This window comes from Silurus aristotelis (assembly GCF_946808225.1).
Source record: "Silurus aristotelis genome assembly, chromosome: 4".
In the NCBI taxonomy this organism is placed as follows: Eukaryota; Metazoa; Chordata; class Actinopteri; order Siluriformes; family Siluridae; genus Silurus; species Silurus aristotelis.
In genome coordinates, this window is record NC_139577.1 from 4,890,999 (window position 1) to 4,913,653 (window position 22,655).

Consider the following 22,655-nt stretch of genomic DNA (forward strand, 5'->3'; position numbering starts at 1 on the left):
AAAATGTATAAAGTAAAATGTAAAAAGTGAAGTCAATAAATAACATCTGTTATATTGTCCTCTATTATAATGAGAGAAATCGCAAATGCAGATTAAGAATTCTGATCGTAAACACCAACAATTTTTGATACAACACTTTCAGCTTGGTCTGCATCACTGGCATCTGTTTTTCTTATCTTTCTTGTGAGTTTAGTGTGTTTTTTCTTCCACTCATCAATCAATCGGTGAAGTAGTTTCCAAGGTGCGTTTTTTTTCCTTGCATTATCATTATTATTTTACTCCAATGGATCTGATTTCAAATGTAGTTAAGTACAATACTTAAAAAAAAAAACATACTTAAGTAAAATTAGAAATTAAAACACTACCTAATTACAGTAACGCGAGCGAATGTAATTTGTTACTTTCCAATCTGCATATTGGCAATTTAGTTACACAAACAGATGCAGGATATTTGATTTACATTTTGTTTATGCTTCTTTGTATAGAAATGTAGAGTGTTTTTGCTATTAACTTTAAAACCATGTTTGCACTTAAAAATATTACATTAATAGAATCTGACATTTAGTTTTCTCTTTCTCTCTCTCTCTCTCTCTCTCTCTCTCTCTCTCTCTCTCTCTCTCTCTCTCCTCTTTCCAGACTGCAGATTTACAGAGTTGTAAACATAACGTGACAGTGGCTATTGGATTCTCACTCAGGAGAGTGTGGAGTCTGATTAGTTATGTAAAACCGAACATATGGTCTTCAACCCATCACTGCAGCACAGGAATAAATGGACCACTTGAAGTTTTTTAGTTTCTAATCAGCCACAGTGTCCATGCACCTTACATAATTCAAATCTTTATCTACAGGTTTGCTATATTGGTTATGTAATGCTGTTATGCATTAGCTTGCTATTCTCTGGGCCATTTTCTGTTTAGCAAGAAGCACTCCAAGCAGAAAAGTTTGACATTTTAATATTTTAATATTGCATTACAGCTTGTGGACTGGAGACCTTTAGTTTGACTGTGAAAGTAAAACAGATTTATTAATTCAATATTTATTTATTAGGTTTCAAATGAGGACAATTATTTTGAAGATTATTTATTTTGCTAAATTATTTGAATTTAATTTGAAACTCGTTAGGACTAATTAATGCAATCATGAAGACAGAAAGAAAAAATAATAATAATACGTGGTGTCTAAGTGTTTAAAATAAACAGGTTTTGAAGAAGAAATCGATTTAACACCTATTGTAGTTAATATGCTGAGACATTTGGTGTCTGTTGCATCTGCTTTTAAAGCTTAAAGCTTTAAATTTAGCCTTGAACAAATCGGCAAAACAATATATATTATTAGTGCTGAGTGTGTCTCATTTAGCTCTAGAGGTTCTATAAGTTAAGTTTAAAGTTTTTGCTTTATGTATAATGTAAAATGGAGTTATTGTAGTAACCAATGGTCTTAAGCTTAAGCTACAAACTTGCCTTAAAAGTTTTAACCACATTTGAGTTTCGATCTTGTTTTATTGATGATGTGCGGAAATTCATATGGCTTGTTTTGCTGTAAATGACCAGGGAGGGAAAGTATATCAGCCCTCCTACTCCGATAACATGGCCAGTTTTAGTCTCTTAAACTTGTGGACATTGATGGCGGTGACATCATGATTCAAACTGGCAAATTCTAGACAATAACATTGTTTGTTTTAAAGCTTATTATTGAAATCTACGCATTTCATTAAAACATTTTGCCACCGTGTTTTGAATATACAGTGGAACCCACTTATCTCGACCTCGGTTAACTCAACAACCCTATTAAGTCGACATTTTTGAAGTGGAACCGCCAAAGTCTCGCTTTGTCTCGATGAAAGCCGAGAGCTTCAGAGAAAGCGGCCGAAAAAACACCTGCCACGCCGAAGGGGGCGCCGAAGGGGGCGTGGCAAGTGGATTCCTGACAGTTAACAAACATGTACTGTATGTATTTTTATAGCATGCCTTCATCAAACAAATCATGGCAACGCTGTTGTGTTAAAAAAAAAAAAAAACCTCTAAAAACACGTGCATGCACATTATCATTTATTAACGCACATCATGTACATACAGAAATTTCAAGCACGTTAATATATTGCCGCCATATTGATTTTCGTTTATCTCGATCATCGGTTATCTCGATGCTTTTTGGCAACCCCCTAGGACATCGACATAACCGGGTTCCACTGTAGTACAATAGATTAAAAAAATTAATTTCATTAATACCAGCTGTTTTTTTTTTTTTTTTAAAGAAACACCATATTTTTCTTGCTTGACCTCTTGACTTCTTGGCACTCTGATCTTCTTAGCCAAAATAATACTAATTCTCAATGCTAATCTTTTAGGATATTTCCTAGTAAAGAAAAAAGAATCACAAGTATTATTCATTTGGAAATGTTATTAAACATATGGGAATCACATTGTACCCGCCTAATATATGACATTGCATATTGTGTCATATAAACTGATGTGTATCCTAGCTTGTTAAATAAATAAATAGCATACTCATTGTTAAGTGTGTTACTAGTATCTAGAACAACTGGTGCTATAATTCATAAGAATAATTCAATTATTGGCATTTTAATGTGGTTCCATTCATTAATCTCTTTCCTCATTCATTTAATGAGATTTGTGAGATCATAAAAGGACACAGCACCCAACTGGAACTAAGAAGCATCTAGAACAGTACAGTAAATCATTGACTGCGGTGGTTTTGTTTACTTGTCCATTTTTAATGAGGTTGGTAAGAAAGTTGAGGTTGATAAAAACAAAACAAAGCTTCACTAAACTGTAGGAAAATGTACACATCGAGACAATTAGCTTTCATAATGAACTGATTCTTGCGCTTTGTTTGCGAGTGTTTGTGTTGCATGCAGTTTGAAGGAAATGGTATCATTTAGTTTTTTTATACACGTTTGCCAAAACAAACAGCAAGACCAATCAGGCCATTGCGGTTATCATTATTCGTACGATCTTGTACACAATATGTGTATGAAATGGATTGTGGAGTAGTGTATACTTTTAGCTGACCAAAAGATGTTTATTTTAATTCATCCCAAAGGTTTTTAGTAGGGTTGAGGTTAAAACTTTTTAGCAGGAATCTCAAGATATTCCTGCACAGGGGTGCTGTAATGCAGGAACAGGTTTGGGTCTCCTAGTTTAAGTCCCTAGAGGGAGGAATTTAATGCAACCGCATCCAAAGAACTACAAATGGCTGGAAAATACAGGTGTCTGGACACTTTGTCCATAAACGGCAGTAACATAGTAACATTTTAACACAATAAATTTTTTAAAAATATATACTAAATGCTAAACTCTGATCTAAGCAGAAGAGCCACAGCATCTGTAGTTGAATTTGTATTCATAAACAGATGGGTTTTCTGCAGTGGCTCTCTCATTACCTCAAAAAGCTCATTTCGGGCATTTTTCCCGCGAATAGTGATTTTTGGAGTTCGGTCTCTGCTAATTTCCGAGAACACGAATTCTAATTAGAGTGCGCTCATGCTCTTCTCCCACTCTTCAGGCTAATTGGTGACATTGCAGCTTGTTTTAGCCCAATTACTCTCCTCCTCTCTCTTCACTGATTAGCAATCATCTTTCACTCTTTTCTATTTATCCTCTCATTTCCAGCTTGGGGCATTTAGCAATCCAAAATGAGTGAGTGAACTGCAGTAACTTCTCAAAGTCTTATCAGCTGGGACGTTCATATTAGCAGTCCGGGTGCTAGTCGATGAATGTTGAACGATTTTAATTTGACGCCGTTCCTCCCCTACCTTCATTCGCTCCTACCCGCTCTTTAATGGAGGCTTTTCCCTGAGGTCTATTAGAAGGAAAGAAAAAAAAAGATTGTTCTCGAATTACAGCTGATAAACATGGATCATTTATATACACCGAGTGCATTACTGAAACGAAGATTGCATGGTTATGGCAGAGTATTGAGAAGGAATGAGTGTTCGTGGGTGTTCTCGAAGCTAGTTTAGAAGACAAAAACAAACATTTCTTTACTAATTAGTCAAAACAATATTGAGATAAAAATAAATGTGTATTATGTCTTGCGATGACTCTGCTATGAACTGCAAGGATGTACTGTCTACTGAGTATACATCATATCAACAATGTCACAAAAACTGCACACACCAAAATGTATTATTTCTCACACCAATTTCAGAATAAAATGCATTGAAAGTACATTATGTTAAAATAATAGGCAATAAAACGTGACCTGCCATGATGCTGCTAGTTATTTTCATAAATGTTTTTTTTTAAAGTATGATATGTAATGCAATTAGTTTACAGTTATATTTATTTCCTGATATTTACAGTGACAAGGGATTTTATTAAGGATAAAATAGAGATATAAGATCATGACTAAGACCGTGTGTTTAATATGGACATGATATCCTTTCTTTCTACTTCACAAGGGTTTTAGCTTTATGTAAACCAGTACTACATGGCGATCTCAGGCTGACTAACTGAATCTTCTTGAACACACTGAGGCAGAAAAAGCCATCACAGCACTTCTCATTAGCTTTCACACTTCCCTTGGTTTAACGTGGTTGGAGTCTGACTAATTAGCTTCTTCCTCTTATCCGTTAGCACATTAACCATCTTGTAAGAAATAAATTACCCTCATCAGCAAAAGGTCTAATAAATATCTGAATCGTTTTGAAAACGTCTGGTCCTCTTGACTGAACTAATATTATGTATTCCGTGTGCTAATCATTTCAGCCCTTGGAAAGATATGTATATTTGGACCCACACTTATAGAATAATTCAAGCTTTTTTTTAAAAATAAATCAACTAAACAGTTAAAGCCTTGAATAATCATAATCATAAGTCATAACCAACATTTAAATGTCATCATACTTAAACAGCTCCACATGCTTTTTATTCTTATATGGCTTCACAAAGCTCAGATTGCCTTTGTAGCATGAAACCATGAAACCAAAAACCATTTTTGAATCCATGAAACCAAAAAAAAATTTTTTGTGCAGGAATTCCTAGCATGAATTTCATAAGGCTAAATGTTTGTATTGGTACTGTAGTGCAGAACAGTTGGCATAGCCTTGGGTGTCTATTGCCATTCTTATTCTGGACAACTTTTGACTCTGAACTGGGTTCATGAGCCACAATCTGTTTTACTGCACCGTCTTTTGACCTTAAAGCATATGCTTTGCATTCAAATCTGTAGGTAAGCATTTAATAAACAACAGTGAAGCACCTTTTGTATTGTGGATCTGTATTGTGGATAAAAAAAAAAAAAAGTGGTAAAACTATATCCAATTTCAGACAAAACTAAAAACAAAAAACATGTACTTGCTCTGCAAGTAGTTAAAAATTTTGATGTGTTAAAATGGGCAGGTACCGTATTTATCGGACTATAAGCCGCTTAAACAACGAAGCGGCTTATTTATGAATTTTGCCTGGGTTTTTCCCGGTTTCACAAACTTCAAGCCAAAAAAACTGAACCCCCATAACATTAGACCAATGAAATTTCTGAACGGAAACGAAAAAACGCACCTCACCTGTGTTCTGAGCTGCACGGCATCAGGAGAAAAAACGTTTTTCTTAAACGCACGACGATGCCAAAAGATAAACTCCCGAGAGAAATAGTTGTGAAAGGAATTAGGAAGACAGTGAACAATGATTTTCTTGGTAGGCTACTGTTTAGATACAAGCCGTTGTAACGTGTTGAGTCTGGGTGAAGGGAGAGCTCGCTAACTCCAGTTGCAACAGAAATCATATAAGCACAGACAGGTTTCCAAAACTCGTGCTTTTTTATTATTCTTGGCAACAGCGTTACGGGTTAGTCAAAGAAACTTAGAAATGAGCATCAGAAAATAATAAGGACATATTCCTCGGTCTCCACACATGCAGTAATCGCAGAAAAATGCGGCAGCAGGCTATTCCTAAAATACCGCTATGCTCTTAAAGGAAGCGCAACATATTTCACCCGTTACACCTTGTAACAGACACTGTCTTTTGTTAAATCCTGTGTAAAGTTCATTAGTTTCAGTGTAGACACTGCGGCTTATAGACAGGTGCGGCTTATTTATGTTTCAAATAAAAATCTTTGTCAAATTCAGTGGGTGCGGCTTATATATATGGGTGCGTTTTATAGTCCGGAAATTACTGTAATCACATGGGGTATAAAAATAGAGCAATAAGGCCATGCTTTTAATAAAGAAGTACTATATTTTAAAACAAAACGAATCGTAGACACATTAACAGAAAATATTTCACTATATGAAGAAAATGTATATAGCAATCTGAACAGCTCTCCAAAATCCATTTCATAGGTTTATTTGTTCCCCCAAAATAAAGCCACCTCTGTTTTTGAACATCGTGCAAATGTCAGCAGCCTGGCAGGCAAACATTTTTTTTTTTTTATGACGGGTGTGTGACGATAAACACTGCCATTTTCCTTCATTACCCGTCCACACAAACCAATTAATTCCGACACAAATGGAATCTAACAGAGTGATGTATCGCTGAAAGCATTAACAGATGCCATGCTCTTTCCTTCCTTTGCTTTTTTCCGATTCTTTTGTTATTTAACAGGGCTACAAACGCACCACCGTAAAATGAAACATGCAAATGGCAAGCATGAAAGCGCAATCATAGAGCTTTTTTAAAACACAATGCAATAATCTGTGTCTTTTTAATGGAGAGCCTGGTATCTTTGTTGCACTGTGCCGGATTTTACTTTTTGGCGCCTCTCTCGGTTCAACAATTTCAGAGTTGGTGTTTGCATCCTCATTAAATATGTACATGTGATCTGAATAATGGTGTTTAATCAAAATAAGGAAGTTTCTTTCTCATGTACACTGATGCCATTTTTTAAAGGAACATCACAATGAGATTTGATATGAATAGGTTAAGCACAACATCTGTAAAAGGAGTCATGTGTGTAATGTTTTTTACAGAATTTAAAGGGCTCCCATGTATACTGACATTGACAGGACTTTTTCCCAACCTCTATTTTCCATAATACAAGAAGAAGGTACTTTTCTTATTCAACAGGATGTGTTTGGTGAAGTTGCAATCAATAGTGGGAAGTTCCAGCACCATTACCTTCAATACCTCTATGCACTTGTAAGTTCCATTGAAGGAGACTAAAACCATTAGTTAGAATTTGACTTGCCTAGCCAATTATGTAAGCTACGAGAATCAATACAGGTCTAAGCTGGCGTTATTAAGAAACATTTTGCAAGTCAAGTGCTGTTCACTCTTGTTCATTTATTTGTTTGCATGTTGTACATTTTTGATAGATATTGACTACTGCAGACCGGGAACACCACACAAGAGCTGCAGGTTTGGAGATGCTCTGACCCAGTCGTCTAGGCGTCACAATTTGTCCCGTGTCAAACTCGCTCAAATCCTTACGCTTGTCCATTTTTCCTGCTTTTAACACATCAACATTGAGAACAAAATGTTCACTTGCTGGCAAATATATCCCACATACTAACAGGTGCCATGAAGAAAAGATATTCAGTGTTATTCACTTCACTGGTCATAATGTTGTCACATGTCATACTGCTATGCCTGGTTGGTGTGTGTGTGTGTGTGTGTGTGTATATATTAACATGTAATTTATTTCCTTTTTAGAAAAAAATACATTTCATTGGTGAAATTCCATACAAGAATATCTGTCAAAACTAAACCCATTTAATGCATAAAATTTCCATATTACATCAAAATATGAGTGTAACTTTCTGGCACTACAGAGAGGGTGATGCTGCATGATTGGTTAAAAAAAAGTTGGAATTGCGAGAAATAAAGTCGGAAATGTGAGAAATAAAGCCGGAATTACAAGGAAAAAAACCCTCAGAATTGCGATTGAAAAAATTCAGAATTAGACAAACCTTTTCCTATGTGGCAGAAACGGGCTTTCATATAAATCTTCTCCTTTCTCCTCCCTGTTTTTCATTGTGCAGCACCTTTTGTGTTCACCTATCTACAGGTAGTCGTCGACTTACAACCTATGTTACGACCGATTTGTCGGTCCCAATTGTGATTGTAAGTTGACGACTACCTGTATAGCACTCCAGAGTTTTGCGTTTAGTGCATCAATAATAATGGTCCGTGGGAAAACACAATGCTCTGTGTGTAGTTAAATGGACTAAACAAAGATTTTTTTTGTATGCTAATTATTGGAGTTACTACTTGAATTATATACGTACATATATTGTACTCATGAATCTCATACTCTCACTTACTCGTCTTCCCAGTAATTTCCTATAAGCTCATATTATATTACATTCCAGGACTGATGCGGTCACAATTTGCATAACATTCAAAAAAATTATTTCGAGCCAGACAATTTTTGTGGTTTTATTTTTAATACATAATGAAATCTTGAGAAAAGTTATAACCACCTAACTCGACCTCTCATCATACTCTGTAATTATTAAAAACTCCTCATAATTGTTGCATGAGCATATTCATGAGAGGACCTTGCCTAGGAATTGAGAATTAATGCTGTTTCTGATGCTGCAAATGCTTCAGTGAATAAATAAAAAAAAATGAACGAATGAAATAGATGATTTATGTTGGCTCTTGTTTTGGCTTTGCAGTTTTTAATTTTATGGCTGCATTCTGTGCCCTCATCATATTCTCTCTCTCTCTTCTCTCTCTCTCTCTCTCTCTCTCTCTCTCTCTCTCTCTCTCTCTCTCTCTCTTTCTTTCTTTTTCTCTCTCCATCTAGCATGTCTTCATTATATATCCTGAAATTGCCATTTCACCACAACATTTTGAGCTTGCTACAGTACAGTATAGCTTTTTCCCTGGCAACATAACAGCCACTAATTTTTCATCCCATACAGTCACACAGGGGAGCGCTAGAGTGTCTAGCAGCAATGAAGTCAAATTGTATAGGCTCCATCACTCTGAGTATAACTTATACCATGCAGCAATGCACTGCTCACCTATGGGAATTGGATTCCCAAGTCATTGACGTTTCATATTCCAGTCATTAACTAACTTATGGATCAGACCAGGCATATTGTATAACATTTTTGTAATAAAAATATGCTGATTTTCAAAATGACTTTACACTTAAAAAGAAATGTCATTTCAAATGAGTCATTTTTGAACTAGATATAAACTAAGGGTCGAATCAACTGGATAAATAGTGCTGGGCCATATGTTTTTGTGTGTCCTTACAGACAGACAAAAGCGAAGCTTATTGTCAGGCCTCATTGCAGACGACAGCGACGTTTGGATTTGCCAAAGCCTTTAAGTGCACTTAAGTGGCTCGTCATTATTCTCTCTCTGTAGCCATCGAGCGGCAAATTAACAATGCAAATCAATGATGCTGAATGGCGTGTGTTTTATTATCCTCCCTCTCAGATGTATTTAGAGCATGAATGAGTATTATGAAGATAGATTACGAATGGATGGTGCCACAGGCACTCTGGGAATCAGTCGGTATCCACATAGATAGGTCCAATTTATTATTTGATTTTATTTTGAAGGAAAATTTCCATTCCATTTTCTCGGATTTAATATCACTCACTACCTGCAGAGCGGAAACAGTCGCTATGTTGTCTCTCATGGTCTATCAGCAAACGAAAGTGTTAAATGAAGCTGTTGTGGCTATATTTGCATTAGGTAATTTGAGGTATTTGTTTTTATTGTTCTAAGAAATATGCTCTAGGGCAAAGTGAGTTCTTAAGGTCACATAAAAAGCAATATTTTAAATATTAGCTTTTTACACTAGTAAGTACCGCTTTCAAGAAAAATTTTATTTTTATTGTAGAAATGTATTCACTTGCTTTTCTTTGTACAGTACTGCAAGAAGTATGTCTTTTATAAGTAAAAATGTCTTGCATGTGATTAAACATTTGAAATTACTATTGATAACATTTAAGCTCTTTTTTTGTTAAGGTTTTTTTTTTGCTGATATTAAGGATCTATTTGCTATGGAAGTTCATTTCTGCCACTAAAAAATAATAAAGTTGACATCATTTTCTTGCTATTCCAAGTTTTTTCTTGCAATTCTGACTTTATTTTTTTTTACAATTTTAACTTTATTTCTCACAATTCCGACTTTTTTTTCTCACAATTCAGAATTTTTTTCTCGCAATTCTGACTTTATTTCTCACAAATCTGTTATTTAGGCAGCGTCACCTCCTCTGTAGAGCCAGAAAGCTTTACACATTGAAAACGAAATAGGCTACAATCAGTGGGATCACATGATATCAAACAAAGAACAAGACAGATAAAGCAGAGGAGCCTCGTTCATACAACTTCAAAATTAGGCCGACGACATGGTGGATGCATAAGGAAAGTTGGATGTTTATGAGAAAAAAAAGTCTGAATTGCGAGAAATAAAGTCTGAATTGTGGGGAAAAAAAGTCTGAATTGCAAGAAAACAAAGTCGGTATTGTGAGAAATAAAGTCAGAACTGAGAGAAATAAAGTCAGAATTATGAGAAATAAAGTAAAAAAAAAAAAAAACTTGGACTTGGGCTTTTTTAATATAAACGGGCTTACATAATTTGCTGATAATTTGGCTCCTACAAATAATAATTTTTCAATAAAAATGTGTAAATAGTCAAACAATCTAATTGCTGGCTTAAAATTAGCAAAACATTTAAAACAGTATGTTTTGGTTTACTGTAATAGTAAATGGAATCATAAAAAAACTGACTATTCAAGATACTTTCATGTGCTAAGACGCATTTGCAGTATTTAGCTTTCCAGATATTTCCACCTTTCCAGAATTCCTGCCGACAAAAATACCATTGACAAAAAAAATATTTCAAACTCTTCAGCAAGCTTAATTATAGATCCTAAGAAAGATTGTGTGAAGAATATTTAAAACTGGGTTTATGCTAATGATTTTCCCAACCATCTTTTTTTTTTTTTTTTTTAAATGAGATCAAACAATCAGCATCACTTTGAAATTCTAATACCGACACCCCAGAGGTCTCATACAAATGCCTTCATTAAAGCGGGTCTCACACCAGTAGCCTGGTCTTGACAACTAACCTCATTAAGTTTACCTCTTGTCTTGCCAGATATTTATATATAACCATAAATATGCTTAGCTATGTTTGCCTTTATTTATAAATCATATTTTTATTAATATGTCTTGTCAGACCAATACCAATACAATATGCCATTCATATTGGCATACAGCCTGTAGTATTCAGGGCTGGCGTGAATATTTCTAGATTGCATAACCAGAAACCAGATGTAATCATTACGTTCATAGAATTACTCAGTGTTCTTCATTCTTATCTACCTTATCCATACCTGTTGTTTATAGAAATTTGCATGTGATCCAAACTATTAAAAAATAGATTGTAATTCACTAAAGAAAATGCTAGTAATTATAATTACTGACATAGATTTCTGTAAAGCAAACACTTTGTAAGAGTCAGCGGGGAATCTAGCAGTATCCAAGTTCTGCATAAAAAGCTCTGTTTATAGGTTACTGTTTGTGACTGGTAATTACTAGAGCAATTACTAAGCAATTACTAGAACAAACACATTTTGCAGATATTCCACAATATTAAAAAAAAAATACGCAATGGGTCTTTTTGTCAAATTGTTGTGCTATTGGAGAAATTACACATTATCAGGATGACCTTTAAAGATAAACACCAAGTGAGTAATTTTAAAATTATTACCAGTAATCCACCCTGATGATGCTTCTTTTTACATAAGCAATAATTTTGTTCTTTTGCTTGGTAGTGTTCTTGGTAGTGGAGATATACCCTTCAGTATCAGGCCTTGGATAATTACTGACCTTATCACATTTGTCACCACCTCAGTTATTTGCACACTTCTCACAGATGTTTACTTTTTTTATATTTAGATGGCATTTTATTCCCAGGTGGCCATGTGCTCTTGTGCTCACTGTCCCCTTTTACAAAGCCTGGTTTATTAGATGCAAATTAATGAAAATTTGGTGTCGTTTTGTGTGTTTCTGTTGTGACATTAGGTGTGCCTTGTTGTGGGCGTGTTTGCCTGACCTTTCTGGCATGGTATGATAATTAGAATAATCTCCTGTCACTAGAATTAATTATCTCTAACAAGATAGCATTATTTACTCAATGCAGCGATTTGCATATTTTTCTTTGTTTTCCATTGTATTTGGTAAAACGGAGAGGTTGGGTCAAAAACTGGTATAATGAATCACATTGTCTATTACTTTTGCCTGACAATTTCTGATAAATCGTGCATTGAATTATGGGATAGATTTACTCATTTGGGAACAGTGTAGTCTGGTTTTGCCCATGCAGTTCATCATGGGAGATTTTCTGAGGAAAAAGAACAGGCTTATTTGTTCTGCAACATAAAGTCAGCGAGGAAAGCTTCTGCTGATGGCCACCATCTGGTTTAGTCAGTTTTTTTAACCATCTTTCATACTCTGAATATTTCTTTCGACATTTCAACATGTGCAGTCTTCATGAATATCGAATATTGTATTCATTTATCCATTGCTCATTTCTCTGGCTGTTAGAAATTCTTGGTGGTTTATTGCCTCATATTTGTGACTTATTGCATTTCAGTTATGTCGCATATTGCTGGCGCTTTGTGACTGAATGGGCCTGAAGAAAAGAGGAAAGAGTCTGAGTTTAGGTTGTTTTCTGTGTGTGTGTTTATATATATATATATATATATATATATATATATATATATATATATATATATAGAGAGAGAGAGAGAGAGAGAGAGAGAGAGAGAGAGTTCACCTTCACTGCTTTCATAGCAATTAAGAGTGTAAATAGCAGCCATGTGCTGTTAATTATATCTTCTTCTTCTTCTTCTTCTTCTTCTTCTTCTTCTTTTGGCTGCTCCCTGTAAGGGTCACCACAGCGGCTCATCTGTCTCCATACGCCCCCCTGTCCTCTACATCTGCCTCATTTAAACCAACTACCTGCATGTCTTCCCTCACCACATCTATAAACCTCCTCCTTGGCCTTCCACTTTTCCTCCTTTCTGGTGGCTCCATCCTCAGCATTCTCCTACCAATATACCCCATGTCCCTTCTCTGCACATGTCCAAACCATTTCATTCTGGCCTCTCTTACTTTCTTTTCAAAACGTCCTACATGCACTGTCCCTCTAATAAACTTGTTTCTAATCCTGTCCATCCTCGTCACTCCCAATTAAGACATTTCAGCATCTTCAGCTCTCCAACTCCGCCTCCTGTCTTTTTCTCAACGCCACTGAACCACACAACATCGCAGGTCTCAGCACAGTCCTATAAACTTTTCCTTTCATGCTTGCAGATACCCTTCTATCACAAATCACTCCAGCTATTACTCTTCTCCACCCACTCCACCCTGCTTGCACTCTTTTCTTCACTTCTCTAACACACTCTCCATCACTTTGCACTGTTGATTCCAGGTACTTATGTTACTTGGGTGATTTTAATTATATGCTCTTGATTAATTAAATTATAAGAGAGTATTATCACCTTTATTAACGTCTTTAGCAGTTTGCTGGTCTGAAGAATTCAGGTGTATGGTAACACAATGCCAAGGAGGACAGACATCAGCAATGATCTCAGAAAAGCAATAGTTTCTGCACATCAATCTGGGAAGCGTTATAAGGTCATTTTTGTTCAATTTAATGTCTATCATTCTACAATAAGAAAAATTATTCGCAAGTGGAAAGCATTTAAGACAGTTGCCAGGATTCCCAGGAGTGGACAGTCTAGCAAATTCATTTCAAGGTCAGACTGTGCAATGCTCAAAGAAATTACAGGAAATGTAAGAGTTACAACACTGCAGCTTTCAGTTAGAATGTTAAATGTGAACATATATGAATTGAAGCAACACTATAAAGAAGAGTGAAGCAACATCTACATCGTGGTTCTACATGCTATTAAACCATTAATTGTATTTAGTTGTTCACATTGTTTTTTCCATTTCAGCCTTATTTTTGTCAAATATATTAAGACACGATGTGTTGTGTATTATCTGAGGTTGTATTTACTTAATTGTACACGGTAACGTGAAAAGTATTTTAAAAAAATTATATATAAATATATATAAAAAGTATATATATATATAAAAAGTGTGTATATATATATATATATATATATATATATATATATATATATATATATATATATATATATATATATATATATATATATATATATATATATATACAGTACAGACCAAAAGTTTGGACACACCTTCTCATTCAAAGAGTTTTCTTTATTTTCATGACTATGAAAATTGTAGATTCACACATTGACGGCATCAAAACTATGAATAAACACTTGTGGAATTATATATGGAATTATATACATAACAAAAAAGTGTGAAACAACTGAAAAATTTCATATTCTAGGTTCTTCAAAGTAGCCACCTTTTGCTTTGATTACTGCTTTGCACACTCTTGGCATTCTCTTGATGAGCTTCAAGAGGTAGTCACCTGAAATGGTCTTCCAACAGTCTTGAAGGAGTTCCCCGAGAGATGCTTGGCACTTGTTGGCCCTTTTGCCTTCACTCTGCGGTCCAGCTCACCCCTAAACCATCTCGATTGGGTTCAGGTCCGGTGACTGTGGAGGCCAGGTCATCTGGCGCAGCACCCCATCACTCTCCTTCTTGGTCAAATAGCCCTTGATGCCTTCAGTGTGACTCTACAATTTTCATAGTCATGAAAATAAAGAAAATAGTTGAATACAGCAATGTGTGTATAGTTCAACCCTGCCATGCTATCAGTATTAAGCAGGTGAACAATTTTATCATTACATGCTAGATTATTCTTAAAGGTCTTTCCTGTTTCATCTAAAATGGCAGCCTCAGTCTTCAGAGCAGCTCAATTAAACTTGGCAGAGCTCACAGGGACTAGACAAGGACATCTCAGTGTAGCAGCACAGCATGGAGCCAACGATCTTTGTATGTTTCCATACGTTCATTGAGGTATTTTTTGTAAAAGGCACATACTTTGTATGACTTACTGTATCTTTCAAGAGAGGTGCAGTTGTGATCTTTACTGTCACTGTGATGGATAGCCATGCATGACCTCTGACATCTGTGTATGTGAAAGAAACGGCCATGAGCCATACCTTCACAGCTGACCTATCTGGAGTCTGGGATGGTCGCCATAATGATGCAGAAAATGTCCTCCACTTGTGAATGTTTGATAACGATTCAGTTCTTTTTTTTATTCACTTCAATCCTGACAGTGTGAGTTAGAGCCAGTGGAAATCTAGCAATGGACTGGAGTCATATCTTCCTGGAAAATTTAGCATGGTGAAAATTTTTATTACCGTTTTAACGCAGGAAAGATTCACATCTGCTTCTTACGCATGACAGTAAAGCAATAAATCTAGGTAGCTGGTTAAGATTATCTGTTCTAAAATGCTAGCACCTTATCTCGAGACCACTTCCATTTCTTCTGGCCGGATGTTCTGTAGACGGCACACTCATTCATTAATTTTTTACACCTCTTCAAACATGCTTGTCTGACACTTTCCAGCTTCCAATTCATTAGATACTCACATTATGCATTAGGGCACAATGATGTCTGGTTCTTGACCAACCTTACAGAAGCAGCTTGTGCTCTACTACTGTGTAGTAAAAGTGTGAACCTGTAATTGTGTTTGTACTTGCAACAAAAAAGTAATTAAATAAGTGCATACATTGTCTTCTTCTTATGATTATTATTTTGTCTGTTCCAATTAGGGGTTACCACAGTCAATCACTTGCCTCAATACCACTCTGTCCTCTACATCTGCCTCTGTCTGTCCACGTCCCTCCCAATGAAAATCTCAGACTCTTCAACTACACCACCTTCAACTCCGCCTCCTGTCTTCTTTTTTTTTTATTTTTATAAAAAATAAGTGCATACATGGTAATTACTATAATCTTTCTTCCTCTTCAGTATAATTGAGAGGTTTTGCATTGTATTTGTCAGGATATACCTTAAGGTCATCTGTTTGGTGTATGAAATATATACCACAATATAAAAAATGTTCTTAACTGAATTATTGTACCATATTTAAAGTGGAGATAAGCACTTTTAGATAGAATTTAGTACTAAAGGTTGTACATGTATTTATTCAGACATTGCCTCAAAACGTGACATGCCAGACTTGTGCATGCAAGCTCAAAAATGAAGATCAGTCTCTGTTTCCTAATGATGAATACAAATGCATATATGAGATTGAAATTCACGTATTATTAAATACAATATATAGAAGTGGTTCATTGTTTAACCACTCAGAAAAAGACTTCAAATCAGAGAGGCCTCACACAAAAGAAGAATAGCTCGACTGAATGTGCTTTGTTGTGTGAACATGATAAATGTGTGTCTCTTCTGGATATGTAAGTTTGTGATAGTGATTTATATGCACAATGAATTTCAACGCAATCTTCTTCTGGTGTGTGTTCGCTTTACATTTGTGCATTGGGTACTAAAGACTTATGAGGTTCCTGAATAGCATGACAAATGAAGAAACACGTGTCTACATCAGTTTACAAATAAAATCTAAAAAGCACTACGGTATATACAATCTTAATTGAAAACAGTAGTAGTGACATTGAAAGAATATGATCTGGTATTTAGACCTCAGACACAAATACAGACTTAATCAGTATTCAGAGAGAGTTGAATGAGAGTTGAAGGGTGGAGTTTAACCTGGCCATGTCTTAATTAGGTTAGTGTGTTTATATCTGTTTTAGCATACAGTACATGAATACAGGAACTATTATGGTCAAGTATATTCCACAGAATTAAGTGGAAAATCTTTTTTTTCATCTTTTTCATCTTCTCCCGCTTATCCGTAATTCGGGTCGCGGGGGCAGCAGTCTAAGCAGAGTCCCCAGACACTTCTCCGTGTCCAGGGGTCGGGCTGTCAAGGCCGCCGCCTTCGACTGCTGCCCAATCCTCTCAGCACCGGTCCCTTACGGTCCCTCCTGCAGGTGGTGAGCCCACGGGAAGGCGGCCCCACGTCGCTCCGACGTCATGGTCCTTGATTTATTTTTCTCGTAAGGGTCCCCTGAAGCATAGAGGGTTAAGGGCCTTGCTCAAGGGCCCAAGAGTGGCAGCTTGGCGATACCAGGGCTCGAACCCCCGACCTTCCGATCGGTAACCCAGCGCCTTAACCGCTGGAGCCACCACTCCCCCTAAGTGGAAAATCTGAAAGTGAATCGGCATGTCATTTTTTATCATTCCTTTGGTAGGAAGAACATGTCCTTATAGGAAATGATTTATCTTTGGAGATTCCTGTTTGAATGATTGTATTTAGGTCTCTGTATTATTGAATGTAAATTACATTTTCTTTTTGAAAATGTTAAAAGAAAACAAAAGAAAAATTCTAGCTTCTACAAAGTTTTATTAACTGTAAAGGCTATGCAAAAAGGGGCAAGATTAAATAAAGAAAACCTTCCAAACCTGCAGGCTTTGTTTATAACACACTGTAAGTCCCTTCCAGAACCACTGGCCTGGTTGTCGTCTCAAAAGATGTATTATATACAATGTAAGAAGTTCTCTGTCAAACATGGTAAAAACTCTGAGCTGTTTATTTTCACTACTGACTAGCCTTTTCCATTCATAACCACAGTCTGTAAACATTCTGTCCTTTCACAAACGCCAGGCAAATCCTTTGCTGTTAGGAAGCATAACAGAAACTAATTGGTTTTGTGATCCCATTCTGCACAAACCTATATTCATTCACATTTGCACACCAATTATCATCCTTTCTAGACACATATTGTTCTGCTTTCACATTTGGTAAACAGGTTTATAAATTTAGCAGCTTTTCACACCTGACACAGAGCTATATGATTCAATTATTTCTAGTTATGCATAGATACGAGTCGATGTATGACACTAATATAATTTCACACCATGTTAAAGTGTGAAACCTGTGATATGATTTTTTAACAAAGCACTAATAAAAGATATGAAAAGCAGCCGGAATGGATTAGTACATTAATTGTCACGCTTGGATTTTTAGGTTACCTCTTTTTTTGTTCACCTCAAGCCATCTGCATTACAAAAAGATATAAAGGCCAACTCATAGAGTGCTGCAAATGATTTGATGTGTATATTGATTAATATGAGTTTGCTTTGCAATCACTCAGAGCCTTAGGAGCTGATCCAGGGCCAAAGTTTCAATTCCAAAGACATGGCAGTTAAACTGCTAAAAATTGGACAGCGCCACAGGCACAAATATTAATTCCACTGTGCAATTCAGGGGCAATGATACAAACAGCATGTGAATATTGGCATTAACCTGATTAAGCATTGGCTCAAGCAACAAATCACTGTTTCATTTATTTTTGATCCATTGTCTTGGGGAACAAATCTAACACAAGCATCTTTTTAAGATTATCAGAGCATTTATTATCATCTGAGCTCTTGCCTTGCAGCTGGGCCCATAGTTGGATGCTGTTTGGAAGCTGCTCGTTGTTTGTTTTGTGTGTGTGCCTGTTTTGGTGCCAGTGCTCTTTCTCCCTAAGTAACAGTTTCATTTTTATGATCAACACCTTCTTACTAGCCAGAACTGAATTTAATACCTTTGGAGTCTAACACAACAAACACTCTATGAACAATAGTTTGTGGACACCTGATCATAAGATCGTAAATACTTTTAGAATATCCTATTCCAGTTTTTAGTCTTTTTAAGACTTTTAGTCCCAATTTGCTGTTAGAATAACCTGGGTGCATTCAGCGTTCCATTTCAATTGGGTTGAGGTCAAAGCTTTCAGGGCTCTCATTCCATTGCATATAATATACGACATCCTATACTATTATTTGCCTCCAACTTTGTGGTTGCAGTTTGGAGAAGTACCACATACAGAATGACTGGGAGAATCAGGTGTCCCAATGATTGTCTATATAGTGTAACTTGTATACTGCAAAATCATTGTGCATTTTATATAGCTTTTGCAGATGCACACTTTAAAAAAAATGTGCATTATCTTCCACTCTAGAGAAGGTCATCTTTGGGAAGTGGTAGATGTTGAAATTCTGGCCAGAAGGTGATGAGTTCAAATCCCTGCAGCACTAAGCTGCTACTGTTGGGCCCTTGAGCAAGGCCCTTAACCTTTAACTGCTAAGTTGCTCTGGATAAGGGCATCTGTCAAATTCCATAAATATACTCTAATGCATTTTACTCCTCTTTAAGTTAGTGTACCCATAATTTACTGTAATCTATTGGAATAATGACTCAGTTGTATGAAATTTTATAATGTTATTATTAGAGTATGTTCTCAAGACACTACTGATATGACTTGGACTTGCTTCTAAATTAATGGCATATGAGCTTGGTCTTAACTGAAAGTATTAAAAATATTTTGGTGGCTTTGTGGTGGATTCCTTTCACTAAACCGCCAATGCCACTATATAATTGCGCCCCTGGCGTTTAAATAGATTTTTGCAACCAATTGGTACATTACATATGCATATTCATTTTCAACTATTTTAAGGGCATTCCAAACTTCTCACTCTATCTCTTGTTTCTTCATTCTCCTTAATAATTATGTAAATGTGTTTGGGAAGATAATGAGAGAAAATTCAATAAAATACTAGTAAACATAGTGTGGTAATTAAACATAAAAAGATTGATGCATTCATTAAACACTCAAATAATAACAGCAACAATAGTTAATAATAATGTGAAATTATTCAAATTTGTAAATTCAGTATTTGTTTCCAGTTAGAATTCATTCCTAAATTGTACGCAGTAAACAAACCTTAAATGAGAACATCTCCCTGAATTGCATTAAGCATGTTCTATGTAAATTATTGCTGATGAGTTTAGAGATTTTGGTGTTAATTGATTGTTCGTTTTAGATCGTGTTGAGCAGGGCACAGATGAGGCGGTAAGAGCTAGACAGACCAAAGCATTAAGTTGTTGATGCATCACTTTCTTTGGGTAGAGCTCACCACCATTATATCAATATATCAATTGACAGAAAAAGTGACAACAAAAACCATCAACTCTGAACTTTATTATCAAATACATTTTGGATGCCACTTATTAACCACATGTTAATAATAAAGCTATTCGCTATTTGTTCATGGTAAAAAAAAATTTCAGGGCTTTGTTCAAAATGGCGAAGAAACGCTAACAAACACCATCTTTTATCTTGCTGTTCTCATCAAATGTTGATCTATCAGTCACTGAGTATTGAAGAGGAAATAGAGCTTTATTGACACAGAGAGCACAGCCCCCTGAAGCATGTAGTGCATAATGTATTGATCAGAAACAGAAGGCAGTAAATCTTCAGAGGTAATGAATGCCATTCTTAAACTTCATCTCATCCATTATCACCGGGCAATAGATCCATTTTTAATGGACCCCACTTAATTCATATTTACCTTCCTGTCCTTCTTCTTTTTTTTTTTTCTGTTTGCTTTTATCTTCTCACCCCCCTGAGACTGACTACTTCAATCAATCTTTCCATCCATAAAATAGTTTTACATTTGGTGGAAAATTTGACTTCAGCTGATGAGCATGGAACGGTTTGATCACGGTCAGTTTTCTTTAGCAAAACTATGAATAAGTACATAGAAAATAATGACTTTGTTTTATTTTATATTACGTAAAACATCGGGACACCAAATTGAACTTTTGCTATGTTTCTACACAGATGGTTTTAATTGCCGGATGTGTGCATCATGGTAGATTTTGGTGCTTGATTTGAGACTTGGGACATCAGTTATACAACTGTTTAGTGATCAAAAATTATTTTTTTACATTTATATATGTGTAAATTATTTTATATTTATATATGTGAACAGTATTTCACAAAACCAAAGGGACAATCCTATGGAAATGAAACTATAGTTTAGTGTAGTCACTGTGCAGTTTGTATAGCAGTATAGATTTACTGTCTTCTAAAAATATCTCAACATACAACTATTATTGTCAAAATAGCTGGCAACAAAAGTGAGTACACCCTAAGTGATAACAGCAGTACATAGTGTAACCAGGCAAAGCTTCATGTCGAATTCATCAAGTTCATGTTCATGTTCTCAGGACCATACAAATGAATGTATCTTGTATTAGAGCATTCAAAATTTGGTGCTTTGAGTACAAATCTCTCATACTGACCACTGGATGTTCATCATGGCACCTTGTGGCAAAGAACTCTGAGAATTTGGGAATTTGAATTGTTGCACTCCACAAAGATGGCTGGGGTTAAACAAAGATAGGAAACTGAGTTACAGTGGGCAGGGTCATACAGAGGTTTTCCAAAAACCTCTGAAGGTGAAGGTGATGAATTGGCTAAGTATGTGTCCAGACCTGAACCCTATTGAGCACCTGCGGAGCATCCTCAAACAGAAGGGGGAGAAGTGCCATGTGTTTAACATTCAGCAGCACTGTGATGTCATTATGGAGGAGTGGAAGAGGAGCCCAGAAACAACCTGCACAGATTAAAGCAGTGCTAGATAACAATGGTGCTCACACTAAATATTGACACTTTGGACACAGTTCTGACATGTACTTAGGGTGTACTCAATTTTGTTGCTAGGTATTTAGACAAAATGGCTGTATGTTTAGGTATTTTCAGAGGACAGCAAATCTCTACTGCTATACAAGCTGCACATTGATTTTAAAGTACACATTTTGACAATGAAAACCACCTGTGTGTAAACAAAGCAAAAGTCACATTTGGTGTCCTGTTGATTTACGTAATTTAAAACACCATAATACTTTAAAACATTTACAAGAATATTTTGTCTTCATGCTCTATGTTGACTATGGTTTCACTAATAAACATACATCTGCATAAATCATAATGCATTAATCATCCATATTTGTCCATGCCCATGTTGATTAGAGTTTTAAAAACTTGAAAAGTATTATTGTACAATTAGAACAGATAAGAACGTGTGATTAAGATGCAATTCATCACGATTCAAGGATTTTTTTTATTTTTTTTTATTAAATAATGCTTTTATAATAAATTGTATATTTTATCATTTGTAAAATGTAATTGTATATGATGCACTATATAATTTATATAGACATAAAGAAGATTTCCAGCTTTTTTTTTTTTTTTTTTTTTAACTTGTGCCATATTTCTGTTAAGGGAAATATTTATTTCAATGCTTGTGAGATTTGTTCGCTTATAGTAAGACAACTGCCTTAGCTGCTAAACTAGAATCATATATGCTATATTGCCCTAGTGAGGGGTCAGAAATTATAAATGCATAAGAGATACCACAGATGTTGACAACTCTGCAAAAAAGTTTTGCCCAAGCTATAATTAAGTGATATTGCATGAGAGGGTCAATATTGAATATTGGCATGCTGTGATTTGGCTACAGGCATGAGGCCATAGCCTTATATTAATATTAATAAGTAAATGCCTTTCTGGATGGCCAGATGTTCTGTTTATTTTTGCTCCACTCAATGATTAGCAAGGTATAAACAGCAGATCTAGCTTGCGGGCCAAATCGCATTGATTTGTACATTCCAGGAAGTGTTTCCAGTAAAATTGCCATTTCTTGCTCATTACTTTTCATCAACTTCAACTTTAAATTGCATTTTCAAATGAGAAAGTGGAATTTATCATGGGGAACACAAAGCAAAGGGACACATGTTGCAGTACATTTCAGTGCAGTTACAATACAGGCACTTTTGGAACGGTGCTCGACCAATCAATTTAGTGGGCTGTGAAGCTCTGACCAGCCTGAGCTTTAAATTTACAGTCTTTTGGTTG

General features: G+C 35.7%; 2 long non-coding RNA genes across 2 annotated transcripts in view; one reads left to right on the forward strand and one right to left on the reverse strand.

Annotated features, from left to right (window-relative positions):
* Window positions 1–978, forward strand: part of LOC310725549 — an 87,928-nt gene extending 86,950 nt beyond the window's left edge. The window contains exon 3 of the long non-coding RNA XR_014533412.1: window positions 637–978. This is a non-coding gene — a long non-coding RNA (uncharacterized lncRNA). The remainder of the gene's footprint in view (window positions 1–636) is intronic.
* A 4,828-nt stretch (window positions 979–5,806) lies between these two features.
* LOC310725568 overlaps window positions 5,807–22,655 on the reverse strand; it is a 224,887-nt gene continuing 208,038 nt past the window's right edge. The window contains exon 2 of the long non-coding RNA XR_014533431.1: window positions 5,807–6,026. This is a non-coding gene — a long non-coding RNA (uncharacterized lncRNA). The remainder of the gene's footprint in view (window positions 6,027–22,655) is intronic.